We start from the raw sequence: 22,288 nt of genomic DNA, 5'->3' as shown, positions 1-22,288 counted from the left end.
GTTAAAATTTTTTTATGTTTTCCCACACTTCCTGAATATGTGTGGTGAGCAGAGGCATAATACAAAGTAATTGGCAGTTACTGGCGAACTACGAATTTTATCAGACTTCCCAATGCAATGCACAACAAATTTCCATTTTCATTCTGAAGAGTCGAAGCTTCCAGCCTTTACAGTTACACATAGAGCCTTGAAAAGAAACTCAAAACAACTGCTGAGAAGCATGAACAAACACACAATCATTCAGAACTCCTTGGATTACAAGGTTGAACTACTGCGGAAATTTGTCAGGTTTTTTTCCCAGTCAATACCACAAAATTCACTACTGTCATTATCGAGCAGCCCAGCCTTTTGTCCTGTGTATTGTCCAGCATTTTGTACTGCAAATTCTGCTTGACCTGCCTACAACTGCACATTTTCCACTCTAAGCAGGCACAAACTGGCTGGAATACAATACCCACTTCCCATGTTGCTCCACAGCACGCGGCAGGCAGAGAAGCAAGTTATTCAGAGCCAAGAGCTTACAGCACAGGCCACACAGCTAAGATGCTTGGACAAGAACTCCTGCTGAGCCACAACAGACTAAGAAAGCAATCCTTCAAAGACTTTCTTCCACAGCATCCACAGGCTAAGGGACACACTGAGGTGCATTATATTACCAGCCTTATAATTACTGAAAGTTCAATGCATCAAAAACCAACCCAAAGTCACAATGAAAGCAAGACCTGTAATTTTCAGAAATGAGCTGAAGGTGCCCAAACTCCAAATGGAAAGTATTTCATGAGGCTGGAATAAATTAACACTGCCACAGACATGGCAATTCTAAAGGTAAAACCAAAGCACATTGTCACAGAATTGGTCCTGCTGTGTTAACACACACAGACGAACTCAAGATCCACTAGTGAATCTTGTGGATTATGCAAACCATGATTCAAGTCCTAAACAAGTATAACAATCAGTTTTTCACACCTTTTACATGCCCAAATAAGATGTACAGGAAAACACTAAATTTAATCTTCTTTCCTTAAGCCATTTGTGTACCTTCCAAGTTAAGAAAACAACTAACAATTCCATCTATCAACCGATGTCACTTCTCTGAAAGATTGAAAAAAAAAAAAAAGTAGAATTACTGTAGTCTTGCTACACTTATATAAATTGAAAACCATTCAGTAAATTACATTTTTGGTAATTTCTGGAATGACATTATCCCTTAATAAAGGGCTGCTTTAGGGTAGATGTCAATTTAGCTGTAGAAAAATAGATGTAGACAAACTTCCATCTGGACACAGGGCTACAGTCCTCCAAGGATGCTCAGAGTCATGGCATAAGAGGCAGCATGAAATAACAGTGAGATCAATAGTAGTTACCACTCATATACAACTAAACAGCTTTCTGAATCTTTCTTCCCACTCAACTAAGCCAAACTAATTCAACCTGCTAGAACAATTTAAAAACAAAACCCAACACTTTTAACTAGCTTAGTAAGCTTACCCTGCACAACACATACCCACTGAACATCACACTGCTGTAGAAAGGAAGAAGAAAGGTCCAGAGAAGAGCGACAAGGCTGGTGAAGGGACTTGAAACAAGTCCTGTGAGGAGAGGCTGAGGGAGCTGGGGTTGTTCAGCCTGGAGGAGGTTCAGGGGAGACCTCATCACTCTCTACAACTCCCTGAAAGGAGGCTGGAGCCAGGTGGGGGTTGCTCTCTTCTCCCAGGCAGCTATCAGTCAGACAAGAGGGTATGGTCTTAAGCTCTGCCAGGGGAGGTTTAGGTTAGACTTTAGGAAGAAATTCTTTACAGAGAGGGTAATCAGGCATTGGAATGGGCTACCCAGGGAAGTGGTGGAATTCTCTGTCCCTGGAGATTTTTAAGCTGAGACTGGATGTGGCACTTAGTGCCATGGTCTGGTAATCACGGTGGTGTTGGATCAAGGGTTGGACTTGATGATCTCAGAGGTCCTTTCCAGCCCAGCTGATTCTATGATTCTATGAAGAAAGGGTAAAAAGGGGAAAGATATAGAGGAGCAAGAACACCACCTCCCTCTTTTAAGCACAGGTAAGCCACCTCATCAGTTAAAGCCACAACAAGAAGACACCTTCACCTGAAGTAAACTTACAACACCAGAACCGAAGCTGTTCTGGTATGAACAGCACTAAATCACGATGGGATTTTGCCAAGCACTGTCAACACTGGAGTCAGACACTGACCAGGTTGTGGCACTGCAAGAAAGCTGCTCTGTCAGCTGAGCTCTGCAGGTACCACCAGCAAAAGGCCATTTGAAATTTTACTTCAAACTCCACGTCACTTGCCAATCATGCAGGCAACACTGCTCTCTATGAAAATTTTTTCTGAAAACTATGACAGACCAAGCTGATTACAGGCAGCAGCTCTTTGTCACCAATATGATTATACCAGCTACATCTCCACTGATGCATTGGTTACATGCCTCAAAAGGCTGGGATACCCTCCATACAACTCACTGCATGCCAATAGTAACATGAGAAGACAACAGAGTAATTAGCTCAGCTGACATATTTAGAAAGCATTTCATTAGACTAAGTATTAGTATCTTTGGGTTTTTACCTAATATTGTGGTTTTAACAAATAAATATGATTTCAGCCAAAGTCTACATTACTGTATCATCACATCCCAAATACAGTAGTGGAACTACTGTATTTCACTACTCAAGTAGAGGTTAAGGTGTGTAATTATTGTGGTACTTCCTACAATGACTGCAAACACACAGCAGAGAAGCTCTTAAATAGCAACAATTTTGTAAAAAAGTTTGCATAAAATCATGACATTTGAAGATGAAGATTCGAACTGAGTTTCTTCGCACAAATCATTAACTACACAAAAACATGTTTTTTAACATCTCATCCCACACATACCTGCTATTTAATAGGCATCAATTATAACCCTGTAAACATGCCCAGCACATGACCTGGCTGCAGATGCAATCACGTAATCCCACCTCTAATCCTTGAGCAGCCTCTGGAACCACTGCTACCTTAAATTCAGAGGGGCCTGCCTGCAGTAGAACATTAAACTGGCTGTAATTGCTTTAAAGGCATCACAACATATTAATTCCAAAACTGGAAATAATGAAGAGAACAAATTTGTACACTAAGTTTCCATTTATTTAACCGTTAAACAAAACCAATTAACCCATCTCACGAATGTCAGAATACTCACATCAATCCAGCTAAAACTTTAGATTGCTCCTTAAACAAAGGCAAGCAAATGCTTTTATATAGTATCGTGACACCTTTATAACGATTTGCTAGCTAGATGATCTTAAAATCTCAGAAACACAAGAAACTAAGAGTGGTATAACAGCGCCAAGAGCAATTTTTCCTCACAATCATCTTCAGTCACACACTCACTCTGTTTAAACATGAAATGTATGACAGAAAAACAAGGATTACTTTTCCTGCAACAGTCAAACTAAAATAATTTTTAGGATTACAAAGAGCCAAGAACAACTCTCCCACCTCAGAAATCACAATGCCCATTTCCTGGAGTTTTCTTTATTTACAGGGTGATCCATCCCACAGCTTTGGGACTGTATTGCTTCACAGGATAAGAAAGAAACGACAGAATTTAAAGACACTTTGTCAGTTCACACACACGAAGTTCAACAAAGCAAAAGAAAAGCAGTCAATATTTAAAGTTGAGCTCAGCATGCTGCTGGCACTGCTCTGAATGACTGGCTACGTCACTAAAACCACAACTTCATGGTTTGGCAAGCTGTCTGCTGATGAACAGTCTTGTGTAAATGATCACAAGATTCATAAAGCCCCTGGGTGGTAGGAAGGTGATGTGAACCACAATAAAGAGGTATACAGCAGAATGAAACTAAAAGTAAAGCTGACAAGCAGCTTCATCTAAGTCTCTGCGAGGCTGCATCACATTCAAGTAAATACTTCTCTAGGAATTTATGATTCTCTCGCTCCAATGAGCAACAAGAAGCGTGTCTTACTACAGAACAAAGTCACAAAAGAGTAAGTTTTCCAGGCAGTGGGATAGCTCAGGAATGATGCTACTATGTCTCAAGTACCAGCTTCCAAAAGGGCTCTGCAGAACAGCAGGTGGACCCAAAGCTGCAAACACAAATGAGTTTGTACTGCTCACAGGTAATCCTGAGGTTACCACAAGTATCATGACAGTGCCCAAAGCTATGAGGACAATGAACTGGCTTTCTTACCAGGGCATATGATCTATGATTTTTGACTGTTTGTGAAATACTGTCTGTGGCTGGGAAAAATCCCACAGTGAACAGTGCACTGTCAGATTTCCTAATTCATCAACTTCAGCATTGGCCCTGCTAAAAGCAGTTTTATGATGATGCAAAAATTTTTTGGCAGTTACATCCTATTTTGGGAATCAAAATGAGCCAGAAAGGATACAAGAAAACATGAAACTGAGTACACACTACAAAGTATTTGAAAAAGTCTACTGCAAATCCACCGATCATAAACTTCAGCTTTTTCTTCATTTTAAAGTAGAGTCTGCTATTCATATTTCCAGGTTTAACAACTACTAGAAGCTGAGGTTTACACTAGAGGGAAACTGAGCAAACCAACTGCAAAAATACTGGATTATTGCTTAATACATAATTTGTTCCAGAAAGAGAGCTTCCTTCTCAGAAGCATGAGATTAACATTTTTTGAAGAAGAAATGTCTCCAAGTATCTCTATGGATGGAGAGTTATCTGCAGGTCACCAGTATGAATCTCAACCAGCTCAACAGGAATTTACTACTGTTCCAGCCTAACATATGTTTGATAGCTCCTACAAAAGTGATCCTCAGCATTAGCTCCTGCTCCAGCATCACAAATTCATTGCCATGCACTGAATTCGCTTGAGGTACATTTGGAACAGGCTTTGTTCCCAAGATATATTTATATTGGCCAAAATACAATCAGTCCTTCCACGAGACAATTCTACAAAACAAAACACTGTATGTACTTTTGCAGGAGTTCAGATCAGTAGGAATTCACTAAAGCCACAAGTTTCAAAATGCCTGAAGACCTATTAAAAAAAAAAAAAAAAGAAAGAACCAAATTGTAATTTGGATTACCCACACAGAACTTGTGATGGCTCACTGTAGCAGTGTTGTAAACAAGTTTTAAATAAACAGACTAGTACAATTTCTCTGTTAAGCCTCTGATGAGTTTTTCTATGACAAACCCTGAAAATATTCCATATTCAATGAACTGACTGAATCAAAGATCCCTATTTTATTGAAAACTGCATATATGGAAGAGCTTTACAGGATGCAGATGATTTTTGTAACACACCTCATCATCACCGTTTACGTTTTTCTGCATCGAGAAAATGACCACAAAGCATATTTACACCTGTAAAGAAGCAGCATCCCTTTTCCTGCAGAGATGAAAGCAGACTCTAACTAGGACTAGTTTCAAGTTAAGTGACCTGTCTAAGTTTATCAACATTCCATATAACTGATAACTCCACGAAGTCTATTGCACAGACTGCCCACATACTGTATTCACATCTTCTGCACCCAGTATGACCAGTTGAAACAGGAGAGAAAATGGGAGGTGTGAATACCCATGCAACACTCTGGCCTGATGACTACCTGCCTCTCCTCACTTTGGCCATCTTGAACTAGAAGAAAAACCCTAGATTAGAAAGAAGTGGAGTGAGGGGATAACAAAACCTCCTTTCAGGATCCCCAGCAAACACAAACTGATGACTCCACACAGAGGAAACAGAGGAGGGAAGCAGACAGGCACATGTAAACGGGAACAAAAAGTAGAGACACAAGTAAGCAGAAAACAGATACAGAAAAACAAGAAACAGTCAGGAGTCAGGAGAGAACAACAGCAGAGAGAAACATGAAACCACACTCCCTACACACCAGAAAGCATCAACTTCCATTTCTGAAGTTTTGAGTTAAGCTTTGGTGTCCTGACTGTGTAAATTTCTTTGACATGACTAATTGCTACAAAATACAGTGAACACGTTATGCAGCGTGCCTGTCTTTTCTATCATTCCAGAAGAATTTAAGATAAGGAAATGTAACACAAACCTTGCTGATTCTGTAATATCTTCTGACAAGTCTCTGCATGAATACCCACTCACAAGGGTGCCACAAAAAAGTCATATCAAGAGGTTACACACCTCATTAATGTTATTTATGTTTTTCCAATATAACACATTGAAGTTATCTATAATCATATGGGTACATGTATAGATGATTGAGTATCTGCTATAGCTGAGGAACTGCTGTGCCCAATTTCCTAGCAAGACAGAAGACACCTTAAAATAAAAACATTATCTGCAAACAATATATACACTTGTACATAGCTATATATATATATGTATGTACAGAGATGTCATATAAACCCTAGTTTACCCTTTTTATATCTTTTTCTTTTGAGGGCAGAGTGCCTTAAAATTAGATTTTTGTTTCTGCAACATATTTTATTTTCTTTTAAGACCACAATCATCTTCTACTAACATTATTTTATCTCAGCTTAGCCCCAGACTGACTTTCCAGGGAGATGTGCCTTAGATACTATACAAGGCAGACATTTTAAAATGTCTTCATTCTACACTCAGTTTAGTATTCTCTATTAAAAAATACTAATAGGACACCAAAAAAAAGGTCTGGTGGAAGGAAAGCTGGGAGTTTCCCCTCCTTCCATAAGCAAAGCCTATGTTACAACTGTGGCAGCAAGAAACGTTGGTCTGTAAGGTGATGATTAAACAATCAACACTCAGATAAAGCTGTAGCTGTCCTGTCTGTGGAACTGCTTGAAAAGCAAATCTCCATAAGGAAGTCTAGATATTTCAGATTCACTTGTTCCATAATCTTGGACCAGAAATAGGACAAGCCAAAAGAGATAATGGAAAGATTAGAATAAAATTGTTTGTCCTAAAATGCACTGATGCATTCCTGCCAAAATTCTTTTACAGCTTTAAAGGACTTGAATGGTATCCAATACCTTTACTTGATCAAAGCTTTAGAGTATCCTCTTCCTTACTGAGAGCTCCAAACCAGGTGGGTTTAACAGCAGAGAGTGCAGGCTGAGAAACCACAGATAACAGCAGGAGAATTGCTGTCACCTACTCTGAACTTTTCCACGAACAAAATGAATTTCTGCTTTGAGTCACAGAATGGTTTGGGTTAGAAGGGATCTTAAAGATCATCTAATTCCAACCCCACTGCCATGGGCAGGGACACCTTTTTATTGGTTTTCTTGAATTAAAAGTCTACTTTTAATAGCTACTCAGTAAATTCCTCTGTTTCCAACTCAATGTAGTATTCAAAGTTTGTACATTTGAAAAACCAATACTTACAGCTAATGAATATTCTACTCTAATAATGCAGCATTCTTAGTATTGTCAAATTACTTTCCTGCTCTTCAGTGTGCTCTGGGCAGAAGACACAATTGGAAACTGATTTCTTCTAACAATTTAATACTTAATTGTGAGCTCAATGATTCATTTGTAGGTTAGTCATAGCTATGTAACAGCACAAACTTCTCTTAAAAATAAAACACACTTTACCTCTCTCTGAGGCTTTAAAGTCATGACTTCGGTAGGTTAACCAAAGTTGTGTCTGCAGTCTGGACACCTTGGTTACTCAACTCAGTGACACTGTCTGCAAATGCAGGTTGTTGGTATTCAGGTCATCAGTCTTAACATTTGTTTATTTTTGTTGGTCTGACACCAGAAAATTTCAAATTCAAGTGATGAGATTAATGCAATTCCTGGCTGGAGCATGCATGACTTTTTACATACAGCTGAGAATAAAAAAAAAATAATCAATTTTGTGATGGTGGAGCTGGATGCCCCTTTCACAGAGCCTGTGATTGCAATATATTCCTCTGACAGGAAAATGTTAAACAACTCTTTGGTTTTATAGAATCAGCTTTACAATATAGAAAGTAAAGAGACAAAAATCGTGCCAGTCTCTCCACAGTTGACACTGCATGGCTGTCTGACAGTGAAGTTACAAGCAAATTTCACTTTCATCAGTTACAGCTATAGAAAAAAAAAAAGCTATAAATCTGAATATGAGACAAAATGAATGAAGCACACTCTATGAAACTTTCAGGAATAAGTAGTATTTGGTTTTTCAGTGCATTTCACCCAAAAGTCTCTGTTCACAATTTCAGTTTTTAGAATACCTTATTTTTATTCTACATGGCAAATAACCTTCCAGATGTAAGTCAAACATGCATATTAAACACTTTAAGCAATCAGTATGTCTCTAAAGCCAAATCATTTCCACACTGATCTGCCTTACTGTACTCCATTTAAGGTTGGTAGGATAAACTGCACTGATTTCATTTCCCTTTTAGGAAGCTATCCTCATAATCCTGCTTTACAAGAAGAAAAAAAACTAGGGCTCAAAGGCAGCTTCAACTTAAAAGTTACTAACTAATTCTACTTTCCAAGAGGTTTGGATTATTTCAGTTCTCAAAAACAAAAAGATGTTTTCCAGCAGCTCAAAGTAGGTGCATCCTCCAAAATCAATGTTCTCCTTTACCTCCACAGACCTTTGTTCTTATCAGATTTATGGGGTCTTAGGGATAACTTTGTAAAGCAGCAGCAAAAGAACTTGAAACATTCTCTACACTACACTGAACTTGCCCTGTTATTTGTGCTGTGCTCAGGGCTCTTCACCTCCACCAGAAGAGTGGAACTGACAGCCACTCAACAGTCTGAGTGGCTGCAGATGTGCTGCCAGGAATGTAAAAGCCTTCTTTTCACCTGATGTGACACAGTGCTCTCTTTGCTTAGATGCTGCAGCACAGGAGGAAATGTGGTATTAAGTTACTTCTTTAACCAATCTCCCCATTTCTTTACTGTTAAGAAGTGGCAATGTCCATATGTTTTGTAGAAAGGAACAATATGGAGCATGCCCAGCTCTTCAATTAGAAACCAAGAATTTCAATCTGAAACACAGATCTTTAGGGTTAACTCCCTGCAGTCTTAAAAGAGCATCATTTACTGAGAACACAGAGGGGAAAAAAAATAAATCAAGGTCATGTATCTTCCCATAAATCTAGTGCAGTCTGGTACACAACAGGAGGTTAGACAGCAGAAAAATCCGAAGTTTAAAATAATTTGCAGTCACCCCCCGGGCAGCCAAACACAACTGCCACCAGAGCATTCCCCTGAGGCAATAACTGACACACAGAGCCTGCCCTGGGCAGGCAGCACACAGTGAGACACTTCTACATTTCTGAACCAAAGAAGCAGTTGAAAGAAAAAAATACATCAAGACGGCATTGTAATCTGATGCCTCGATTCCAAAATCACAGCACAAGTCACATCCTCTGCTTAACCAAACAGCCAGTGACTTCTTCAGAATTCTCACAACATTAATGCAAACTCACAGCTCTCAGCATTTACATGATCCGCACTCAAGTGCACACTTTGAGTTCTCTTCGCTTTTAGAGGAGAGGGAGAAGGAAGGACATGAAAGTCTTTGACATTTTTAGTGCTGTTTAAAGCACAAGCTTTATTCTATGCTGTTCTGTGTCATTCTTCCCCTACAGGATGGGAAGCAATGCTACACAAACAAACACTATTATTTTATTTAGAAACAGAATTCAAACCTATACGAGAATTAGATATTAACATACTTCTAAAATGCTATGAATAAGCACATTTTAAGAATAACTTTGCTAAACAGCCTTGTGTATTTAAAACTTGGTTTTCAATACCTGAATGACCTGAGGAATACAGTAACAGGTCTGTCACCTGTTAGACTATATATCATATACAGTTCTCTATTCCTCCCAATTGCTGGAGAAATATGCAAATTAAGTAGTTAGATACCTCTAAGAAGCCTGTTCTTTGTTTCAGCATCAGCTTTAAAAAATCAAAGGTAATTTATCTTTTAAAAAAACTCTGATAATACAAAAATAATTGTATTTTATTTTCACGACTACTTCAGATCACCAGTTTTCCACTGTGGTGAACTAAACTCAGTACTGTTTAAAGACCGGATTTCTTCTTGGCTGAAAAAGACTGGACTCTTCTTATTAAATACTTACTCAAGAAGCACAATCAGAAGAACCTCCAGTTACCAGATTTACATATATGTTTTAGCCAACCTCTGCCAAGAACAGTTACTGGGAATTCAGGGTATACACGAAACCTTGAATACTTGAGGGCCACTAATTCTCCATCACTGTCTACATAGTTTAACCTAAGGAGCTACTCTAGGTTCAAATATCTTACTACATATTTTGTCTAATTGTCAAATGGATTAAAAATAAATTCACACCAATTTGAAGACTTGTAAAAGAAAATGTACATTCAACTCTCTGTACATATCGTCTCACATACAGGATCTCTACTGCTTTATTTGTCAGATTTCCACACCCAACTTAGATGAGAAGTGCAACTTACTACATGTTTGAAAACTAAATTAACTGGACACAGACAAAACAGTCTAATGAGAAAATGCCTTTAATAAACACATTTCCAAGTATGTGTAAGAGTAAATACATTCTTTCTGTAGTTATACATGCTCAATTCAACTGAACTGAGTCCAGAATAAACAGAAACTACAGACAAACAAAACAAAACAAACAACAACAAAAACACAAAACCCCCCCAACCAAACAAACAAAAAACAAACAAACAAATAAAAACAAACCAAAAACCAACCCACAAAACCGAGCACACAATTAAGTTACAAGTTAATACACTGTAATATTGACTTACTACTTATTATTGTCCAAGTATTCACTATGTAAAGCAAACTTTCAATAACTGAACAACATGAATCATAATAAGCATGCCTAAATTGTATTAAAAATTCTCAATATGCATAATTTATTACAAAAAGTGACTTAAAACTCGAATTATTATTTTCAAATAAGAACCAAATATTTAAAGGAAATATCAGTACTAGAAATTGAAATTACATGTGCCAAATGCACAGAATTGTTCACACAACTGCTTTTACCTCAATAAAACTGAACTCCAAATGTATTTTACATTTTAAGTCAGTTTTTAAATTACTAATGTAAAACAAATGTCTCTAGAGAAGACTATACAACAATCTAGACTAGCCTAGGAGTCAGTAGAAAGACAACTTACTACTGAATTTTGTAATATTAGAACTGCTTATTAAGATGCTGTTGAATGTTATTTTTGGGGGGGAAAGAAAATAAATTCTTAAACATCAGAAATGCAAAATAATTAACAGAAGGAAAAAAAAAAATCACCAAAAATTACAAACATAACCACACCCAAATATCAAGCTTCTTACAAACTTTTTTAAGAAGGAATACAGGGCTGCAATCTAATTCCCTTCTATGCAGAGACACAAATACAGTTACAAGGGAAAAGAAATACTGAACATCCCAATCCACCCATTTTCTTGTCCAGCACACAGTGTCACAACTGAAAACACCAAACAAACAGCAATTCCAGAAAAAGAGTATTTTGCTATTGTTGTTGAATTCTGGAAAAAACAAACAAACAAACAAACAAAAACACCCCCACAAAAAAACCAACATTAAAAATCAAAACAAGTGAGCACTAGGCACTAGACATTAACTTCAGGAAATAAGTTGTGGAGGGGGAAAAAAAATAAATCTTTGTTCAGGGAAGTATTTATCATCATAAAATGCTTAGCGACAGCACACAGTCTGGGTACTTCCACAAGAGAAAACTGTCACAAAGGAAGTCTCATCTATTTCATAATCACCTTAAAACAGTAAAAATACAGTATTTCTGAAGAAAGAATTTGCTTCTCCTTTCCTTTGAACGCTTGCTCCTCCCAGCACGCCAGCACAAATTTAGAGACAGCAAAGTGGACATTACCAAAGTTAAACTTTGATTTGCCAACACTAAATACTGGCCCAGTCTGGATCAGTTCCATGATTCACCTCAAAACTCCACAGAACCTTGTGTCACAGTCAGACACAACACTGAGACAGCAGCAGGTAGCCAAGATGAGAGAGAAGTGTTAGATCCAAGTGTCAAGATAGGATTTGACCAGGAAGATCTCAAAGTAGACTCTCCCTTCAGGTAAGACAGAAAAAACTATCAGAAATTAGACTTTCCCATTACAAAAGCAGTCCAAGTCATAACTCTTCAATTCCATTTAGCAGATTTCCTTCCGTGACACGGGCACCTCAATAGTTGCAACAAACCATGCAAGTAACAGCTGTGGTTGCAACCAGTATATCCAGTTGGTCACTCTTTACTTAGTGATTTAGATGCTGAAGAACAGGTAACATTCCTACAAGTCTTCTTTCCAAGGTTAAATGACAGTATCCCTGTGAAATCCAAATGATCTACAATCAAGCAAACCAGAAACCTAAACCTTGGAGAAGCAATGATTGTCCTGAACTCTGTGTTTGAGTCTTTGAGTCTTCATTTTCTTTTTTATTTGGAAGAATTGGGAGAAGCTCTTAACCTCGACCACAGGAAAAACATAGCAATCAAACCAGATTAGTTATGAATTTTGGGGATTAGCAAATAAGAATAATCACAGAACAGAGAAAATAACCCAAAAAGTAGGCCAAACTATACAAAATACCTACACTGAAAAACGTTAGTATTTTGAGATGCATACAAGTGATAAGTTTAATCTAGTGTTAACAAAGAATTAACACACACTTAAAGAGAAGTTTGCAATCCTCACAGGTCCCTCCTGAAAAGTTACTCAGCAGAAAGATTTACAATCACATGAATAAACTCAGAAGTTACTAATCTTTGACTATCTGTAACTATTTCATAAAACTAATACAGATTACATGTACTCAAATATATGCATAATAAAAACTTATTTGAATCCCACCTTGAGGTTTGCACCTTAGTAAACTCATTTAATTTTTAAGCATTCTTTTTTTCATAGCTAGTAACATCATTAACCATTAAAGGAATTCCAGTTAAATACTGCTTCATACAAATGCAATATAGCTATTTTACTGGTTTTCAAGAAGACATTATTCAAATAATCACCACTACTTCCTGCATATTGGGGAAAACAAAAATCCAGCAATTTTTTGGTAGAGTATTTGTCTGCTGGATAGTCTTCTAAGAGGATTCTGTCATGCTGTACTTACTATCAGGTAACCAAACAACTAACATGGGATCATAACATGGGATCATCACTACTACTGAACAAATAATCTAAACTACCAAGTTTTTCTGATTGCTTGACATTTATTATAACTTAATAAAAATTAAGATTATTTATGGTTACGTAACATGCTTACATAATTCACAGATTCTGGTATACACAGAAATAACTCACCCTACAAGTCTAAGTGTATCACACACTTGCTGGGAACACAAAACAAACACCACCCTCATCCCCGGAAACAAAACCAACTGTGGTTAAAAAAAAAAATCAAAACAAAACCAAACTCAGAAAAGCAGACAAAAGAAAGGTCTACGCAAGTCTAAATGCATTCCCCTTAAGCATATAGAGTTTTCATTTTCTGAACAGACTAAATAGCCTGTACCATAAATAGTTTCACTTAAAAATGAGTGCAGCTTACATAAGCATGTGGCACTCAACCATTTTTACTGATGGCAATACAACCAACAGTGGCAAAAAAGTAGTACATTAAACATGCTCAGTTCAGCAAATAGCATTCAGGAAGCAATTCAAAGTATAAGTAGCCTTTACTCTAAGGCTAACTAACTAAGGCTAGTAACAAAGCTTAAACTCAAATATTCTATGAATGGACAAGTGGATACAGTAGTCCAATGACTATGCTCAGGAACAGTTATTCAGAATAGCCCCAAAGTAGAAATTTGCCATGCTCATGAGGGCACAATTCGTCCCATAAGACAAATTCGTATTTCTGGAATCTGTGTTTTAGCACATAATCAAAACATAAGAACAAAAGATACCAAAATGTCAGTGTCATAACTACTTTCTTCCCGCCTGAATCAAAGACTATAAATCAGATAGAAACACTTAAACCTTTTGCGCTTTTTTTCCTCTTCTTCTAGCACTCTAAGTACTTATGAAAGCCTTACTTTTCAAAACTTCCAAAACCAAGAGACATTAAGAGAATTCTTTAGACTTCTTTACAGAAAGATGGGCCAAACAATGATCTACAGGGTAGATTTTAACAGGACTCAAAGGGGGCAAAACAGATAAGGAGTGTTTGGTTTTGTGGGAGTTTTTTTTACACTCAATTCACAGAAGACAGTCAAACTTCTGATGCTGTCCTGTCAGCTCCCTGACACCACTTCCCTTTCATCTTGTTCTAGAGCCATTAAGTCTAGGAACTGCAATCCCCACAGGGATGGATGGCTTCAGTAAGCAATGCAAAACTTGTTCCACCTCCCCCAACCACCAGAAGAGTGAGCAGAATTTTCTTTTTCAGGAGATATGGATTCCTTAAGAGAAGTAGAAGCTCTTCCTTCATCTTTGCTGAGTTTCCAGGAGGGGAATCTTCCATCAGACAGAAGACACCAGTCCACTAACAGTCAGTAACAGATGTATATGAGAACAAACTGCACTGGGACTTCTGAAGACAAAACCCTAGAACTGAACTGCACAGAAAAGAACCAAACAGAACAAGCCTCCATGCCCTGATCACATCTTGGGTAACATATGCTCTTAGGAGATGTGTCATGAATTTTTGCTACAACTTTTACAGAAAGATGTCTCAGTTAAAGAAAAGCAGCTTTCAAGTGTCTGGTGTTCCTCCAGAAATAGAAGTACTGTTTATCACAGTACCAGGAACGTCTGTGTTGTTGGTACTAGTGCCTTGCTGAGTAACAACAACAAGGATCAGTGAAGATGCCTCAATGTCCACATTACTATAGAAACATGTCATCCAGCTGATGGGACTAAAACCATCAAGACCTGTTGTACAGAGTTGCTGAGAGGACTCTTTCTTGTCTCTGGAAATCTTAAAGTTGTCCTGTACAGTAGCCACATATTCATCTCCCTCTCACAGACCACTTACTGTCAGATAAAGGAACTATTTCAATGCTTTGGTGATTTTTTTTTTTGACTCTTTTTCTCTCTCTAATTTTTTTACTTTTTTTCTTTTTTTTATACAGTAGATCATCATTTCTAAAGACAGAGCAAAATAGCTGATCTTACTTAGGTCTCTCTTAGGCCTAAGGGTACCTTCAGCCTCATTTACCTCAACTCCCAAATCTTGAAAAGGATTGGCAGGTAGAACATTTACTTGACTTGGAACTTTCTTTAAAGGAAAAGCAGCATTTACTGTATTTAGAGACATGGCTTCAGAAGCAAAGAGGCAAATTTCATTTAAGAGGGGTCTACATTCTGCCATTTATAAACTTATAAAATTCAACTGCAATAGATATGATAGAAACTGCTTTCTTTGTCTGGTCTCTCTTACTTTAAGCTGGATATTCCAAGAAAACAACAATAAAAGAATATATTTGTTACAGGAACTGTTAATAAACTCACATTGACACAAAAGGAAGCTGAATGTGAACAGGGATAATTATCTCACTGTCACTGCCTGCTACTGAACCCAGTACATGGCTATCGAAGGCCAACATCTCCAGTCCAGAGTCAAGACAAAGTACAGAACTACAAACATTCCTGAACAATTACTCAAAAAATTTCTAAACTCACAACCCATGAAGCACTTTCAGACCAACAATGAGATTAATTTTTGAAACACCTGTGTAAGCCACTGATGTTCATGAAGAAGGAACAGTATGCAAACTTTTATAACCGTGTTTTCAGGATGTTGCCCAAACAGCAGGAGATGAAGCACAGACAGACTAAAATAACTGCGACCCCATGCTGCCCATTTGAAACTTAATGAGTTGCAAAACCCATGATAATGTACAAAATCAAACTGTATTTTAAAAATGACATTTTTGTCAGTGCATAATCTTATGCACTTTGTTCTTACAATCTCATATAAGTGTTCCCAGTCCGGCTGCAACACTTACTCAGTGATTACTGAAGTCACATTTGCACACCACCAGATCACCCAGCAACTAAAACTTGATTTTTACCAGGAAAAGACAAACTGGCATTTCAGCAGAATACCCAGAAAACAACAAAAAGTTTTTAACACCTTCAAGTCAGCAGTGGGAAGAAAGATGATATTTGATGTAACACTTGCTAGCAGAAATTTATCCTATTAACATTTTTTTTGAGCAAGTATGAAGCAACAGAGTGAAATTATACCAAATTAATACTTTGCCTTATCTAGATACATCATTTCTGATCCAACATTTAGCAGGATTATTGTGAGAATTACTATTCCATCAAGATAATCTTAAGAATTTCAGGAAAAAAGGTAAATACACTTCAAGGCAATGCTCTGAAGAAGACCTAGTGTCTGGCTTACGATTTCTGCAAGCTGATCTTCAAGAACATCAGCATGAAAACCAAGTTCTACATTTCTTTCATAACTTGCACAACACCTAGGTAAAAAAAAAACCCAAACAACCACCTCCTAATTATCAAGTATTACTAGTCCTATGCCCAATGCCAAAAAACAAAGAACAAAACAAATCCACAACTCTTTCAAGTGCTAGGAAAAAAATGTCCACATTTTAAGTCAAGCCCAAGTATACGAACTCCCCACAGAACAAAAAGAATTATACTTTAGAATTTATACCAGTGCAACAAATGACACACATAGAACAAACCAAGCCTTTCCCCAGCCATTGTCCACTGAAGCTGTGCCATTGTAAACCAGTAAGAATTGTTCAAACAGATGAGTCTTCGGGGCAAATCACCTTAGAACATAACCAAGCAAGGGAAAAATGGAAGCTTAAAGCTGCAACAAGATTAAAATACTAGCACTGCTACCAAATCTGATAAGATACAGTCAACACTGAATAGAATTTAGAAAATCATTCAAGATTTTTCTGCCACAACATCCAAGACAAATACTGATAGTAACAGATTTTTTTCCTAAAAATCCCATTTGTTCTTAGATGAACCGTGATTTCACAGAAATTGATCCGCTTTTCAAGTTAATACACACTTCAGTGGAGATACAATTTCATTTGAAAGCAAGTATTTCATTATGAATGTGGAACACAACTGATTGAATGCAACCTGCTGAAAAGTGTTTTTAAGAAAACACCCTCAATGATCCCCCAGCAAGTCCACAAGCAGACAGAAAAACATCTCTATTTCAGCTGTGACAGCCAGGTTACTGAACACCACTGTAGCAGAATGACCTCTCTCTATCTAGTCTGTGACTTTTCTGTTTGCTTACAAAGCCCCCTGTTTTAAACAACTCTCTGAAAAGAGCAAAAGTAGAAGTAATTTTCCTTACAATACAGTTAGATTAGGATAAAACCTGATAATTCATTTGAGATGCTTTTATAATACAGCTACTTTGAATTCAGACCCTGAATAAAATGAAACCACCTGAAATTCAAGAACTAATGCTTCTTGAGAACACAAAGCTGTATATAATCTTAACAGAGGTGGCATTTTTCCCTTTAGTGTTATGCTGGCTATTGTGAAACAATACTTGAAAAGAGAGAAACATTCAATGTAGTAATCAATGGGGTGTAAGAATATTGAAATGTTAGTTCTACTCTGACATTAAACTGAGACACGCAGACAGTATGATCTATCTAGTATAATTAATCTTCAAAAAGAGATAAAGAACAAGAAAAATGCTAAGCAGTGATAACTCACTGCACAACCTGAGCTGTATGGTTTATTAGTAACACTGTGGCTTTTATACACTGAATTTTGTGAGACGTATTTCAGCTTTCCATATTGATAAAAAAAAAGCCTCAGTGATGTTTCTTCTGGAAGTTGTGCACGAGTCTCCTGGATACTAATACCACAGTGCACTGACTGACACAGCACAGAAGTTGTTGACCAACTCTCCATGTCACACAGGATGAGAGATAGTACCAGAGAACCAACTACACTGTCAGGTTGAACTCACATCATCTGTCTGAAGCTGGAGAGATGTATCTGCTAAGTACTACCAGCACATTCATAATGTGAAAGCCTTTCAAAGGACAACTTTGACTGACACTTCCAGGTTTGGCAGAGTACAAGAACCTATTCCAGCAATGTTTTCAACCAACACCTTCAACATTTGCATACACGAGTCTAAACAAGTATTTCAAAACTCTCATCTTTCCATTTAGGAAGAATGCTTCTCACATGGGAACTGGCACCACGACATGACCACACATTTAATCTCAACAAAATGATTCTTGGTCTTTCAGGAGAACAAGACAGCCAATATCATCCCTCAGACAATATTTTACTCTACTATGCCCATACATAAATAGCAGTCTGCAGAAAATTTGTATTATCTACATAGCTGAAGAAAAGCTTCAACTTGCAAGAAAAAAGACAAAAACAGAAAAGTCTGACAGGGATTTGAAAGTAAATCCCTAATAACAGTTTACTGTACTATGCAGCACCAACACTTTTCAGTTTGGCTTTATTTTTCTGTTTGAGTAAGGGCAGCAACATGGACAGGAAAAAATATTGCAAACCCACAAGCCACAGATATTTCTACTGTGTAATTTAAAACACTTGCAGTCAAAAGTAGTCTAAAAGGTGCTTATGAAACTGTTTCAGGCTTTGTATGAACTGTCTCTTAATTTCACACTCCATTTGTCACTTGCCTTTTAACCATGAACATACCATGTAACAAAAGTGATTCCTGTACTTGCACTTTAGTTGACCTTCTGTGTGCAGACACAGGTACAAACACACCAGGCACTGCTCCTACTTCAGCTCCCAGCAGTGGGAACAGCAGCATCATACAGATGCTCCTGGAGCAAAATGTGTCATACCATAGTTCAGGTGGATGACTAAGCACACAAGACAGACTTGACATTACCCAAAATTTACTAGATTTGATCATTTACTCAATGTTTCAATCACCTCAAAAATACCTTTGGTGTCAAAGAAGTAAATCAAAGGCTTTTGCTTGTGTTGTTAATGATTTTGCTGAAATACTGCAGCTATGGAAGTAAAGATGTGAGCTATCATCCCACATGGAGATACAGCTCTTTGAAAAACAACTCAATAAAACATCTGAGTTTCCTATACTTCAGTACGCAACTCTTGCCCTAACCAAGAATACTTTTGCAGGTCATACTTTGAGGCTACTTATGCTATTTAAAAATACATACAAAATGAATCATCACAGGTTTGAAGTCAGGAGAAAGCAACTACAGACCAGTGCAAACAAAAACTGAACTTCATTTCATTGCTACACAATTTTTGAGAGGGGACAGAAGGAGACAAGCTACTATGGGATAACCTTAAGAATCACATTAATGTATTCTCTTGGATGACTTCAAAGGAATCCTTTTCCATTAGGATTACTCTTTACTCTGCAACTCAACTGACAGACATCAGCACAGACATATCACCAAAGCTGAGTGGAAAAGAAGACACGTTTTCACCACATCTATTCAAGTTCCCTTGTCTTCCTCAAGATGACAACTAACGGAAGGAAAAAGGAACCTCAGTGAGATCCAGGAAAGAACAAGAATGGCCACAGATCTCACAATACTCTCTTTACATTTATCTGCAATCACTTATAGCAAAGGTTATGACCCAAAGCCAGATAAAAATACATCACAAAAGTATAAAATCATAGCAAGAATTCCTCACACTTATTCAACTCACTGCATCTAAACCAAAATATGTAACATTAAAGGCAGACCTAAATGCTGATCTTATTATCCTTTAATAAAGTGTGTAAAATTTGACACCTTGGTAGTTTTATGAACTGAGACAGTCCATATATACATTAACACAGGCTGTTATGGCATTCTTCAGATTGCTGCTATCAACAGACACCATTCACAACATAGGACAAAGGGCAAGCTTTAACAAATGTTGTGAAACACTTTATTTTTAAAAATCCTGTTCCTCTCTCTCTACAAAGAGGAAATGAATTTAACATTTCTTCTTTTTAAAAGAAATATGTTAACTGAAAATATACTTGCAGAGAGGTAGAATAAAGTATTGCTTTTCTCACAGATCTGGAAAACAAAATTTCAGTTACCAGAACAGTGACTTTGACCACAGAAGCTTTACCCGTAACTTTTAAGAGTTCTGTTAGACAGAGGGCTCTGAAAACAGAAATGGTCAAGTGGACCTGCCACAGAACATGAGCCCATAAAGTAATACTACTCAACTTTGTCACAGCAAACACCTGCACTAAAAATAACAGACACATATCAATACATCAGCAGGATGGGTTGACCTGACCACTCTCAGTATTTACTTAGAACACAATAAGAGGGGAAAAGGAAAAGCTACTCTGTAACATCGAGCTTAAACATCTTGAAATGTACTTATTACAACAGCAACCACAAATAGCCTTTAGCCAATTTATTTAACTAATATTTACTGCATTCATTAGCTATAAAGGTATCAATAGACCACTAATAGCATCTTCAAATTGGTTACCACTGAGACCTTCCAAGACAGTTTAATGCATGTTTACCTGAACATAGTGTCTTGGTTCAAGTTTTCCCACTACTTTCCAAGTCTGCCTTATCTGAGCCACTCCGTTTTTTTGGAGGCAGGGCATCTCTACCAAACCCTGAAGTACTGTTACTCCCAAGCCACCAAAGCAATTGCCTTTCCTCTCCTTGTTTTCTCCTTGCTAAAGCAAGGGAAACAAGAGCCAATATCACGTTACAAGTCATGTCTGAACAAGGGGAAAGCACAGTGACTGCAGCCAAATGTTAACACTGAGCAGTATCAAGCCCTAAATACAAGGTGCATCCTTCCATCACATCCACCTATATTAGAAAAACAAACCAAAATGAAACCTGAGCTCGTTTTCCCCGGTGCCAATACAAACAAGTGATAAGATCTCAAACCCGACCCGAAGCCAAGACTCTGGACAGAGCAAAACCGAGGCCTCGCTACCTCTGGGGGCCTCTCTATCCCCGGAGCCAAGGCTCGGCAGCAGCATCATGCTGCTGCAGTCACGTCCGAGGGGCAGGGGCAGCCTTTACCTGTGAATCTACTTGCCTTTTATTAATTTATTTTTTTTTTAAAACTGCAAGAGCAGCATCGGTGGCCCAGCAGACACCACGGGGGACACCCCGCACAGGAGGAATCCCCGGGCTCCAAAAACAAAGACCAAAGTTTTCCCTGCTCGGCGCTGCGTGGGAGTGCGGCAGCAAAACAGGAGCCAGGATCAACACGAGCCGCCTCCCGGCACCACACCCGGGCCCACGCAGGGCAGGACACCCCCCGCTCCCGGGGCTGGGAACACCTCCCGCTCCCGGGGCAGCTCCAGCCTGCTCCCTCCCGGCGCCAGGAAGGACACGGCGACATCCCCGCCCGGCGGCGAACGGGGGGAGCGCGGGTTGTCCCCCTTGAGGCCCCTTCCGACCCCCTGCCCGCCCCCACAACCCCAACCCGGCTCCTCCACCGCCCCCCCTCACCGTGCTGCGCGGGGGGCTGCGGCTGCGGCTCCGGCGGCTGTCCAATGCCGCCCCCGGCTGTTGCCCCGGGGCCGCGGCGCCAGGTGCTCCCCGTTGCTTCCTGAGGGGAGGAAGGGGCGCGGGAAGGGCGGAGCAGGGAACGGGGCTCCCGGGACAGGGGTCCCGGGCGCGCGCGGCCGGGCGGCGCTTCCGGGCTCGGCTGGCGGCGCGCGCGGCCGCCGGGCGGGGGGGCGGAGCCCCGGCTGCTGCGAGCGGCCCTACGACCCACCGCGCGGCCGCGCGCGCCGGGCGGATCCGCTCTCGCGAGATTTGGCGAGGGCGGGAGGCAAGGGCGGGGGAGGAGGAGGTTTGAAGCGAGTGGGGGCGTGGCCACGGTTTTAATGGGGCGTGGCCAGGGAAGGGGGCGGGGCCGGTGTGAGGGAGGGTTCGGGCTCCCGCGTTCCAGGTGTCTGCCATTCCTGTGTTCCGGCATTCCCGGCTCTGGTGTTCCCGGACTCCGAGATTCCCGGGCCCTGACATTCCTGGGTTCTGGGATCCCGGGCTCTACGGTTCCTGGGCTCTGGCGTTCCCGGGCTCTGAGATTCCCATGTTCTGGCATTCCCGCACTCTAGGATTCCCGGCATCTGGCATTCCCGCGCTCTGGCATTCCCGGGTTCTGGGATCTCGGGCTCAGTTTCCCGCATTCTGGCAATCCCGGGCTATAGGGTTCCCGGGCTCTGGCGTTCCCAGGCTCTGAGATTCCCATGTTCTGGCGTTCCCACGCTTTAGGATTCCCGGGCTCTGGCATTCCGGGTTTTGGGATCCCGGGCTCAGTTTCCTGCATTCTGGCAATCCCGGGCTATAGGATTCCCAGGCTCTGGTGTTCCCGGGCTCTGATATTCCCTTGTGTCGCCTCTGCAGCATCA

The 22,288-nt window shown here is 39.5% G+C and overlaps 1 protein-coding gene across 6 annotated transcripts in view; it reads right to left on the bottom strand.

Moving 5' to 3' along the window:
- The window catches only part of TAB3 (TGF-beta activated kinase 1 (MAP3K7) binding protein 3), a 42,669-nt gene extending 21,233 nt beyond the window's left edge, over positions 1-21,436 (bottom strand). For all 6 annotated transcript variants that reach the window (XR_003916333.1, XR_003916334.1, XR_003916332.1 and 3 more), the window contains exon 1: positions 21,384-21,436. The gene's annotated coding sequence lies outside the window, so the exon portion shown is untranslated. The remainder of the gene's footprint in view (positions 1-21,383) is intronic.
- Positions 21,437-22,288: the final 852 nt, after the last annotated feature.

Source organism: Manacus vitellinus, unplaced genomic scaffold (genome assembly GCF_001715985.3).
Source record: "Manacus vitellinus isolate BGI_N305 unplaced genomic scaffold, ASM171598v3 scaffold_7_pilon, whole genome shotgun sequence".
Classification (NCBI taxonomy): domain Eukaryota; kingdom Metazoa; phylum Chordata; class Aves; order Passeriformes; family Pipridae; genus Manacus; species Manacus vitellinus.
Note: the sequence above shows the minus strand (reverse complement) of the source record. Positions and strands in the feature narration are given on the sequence as shown.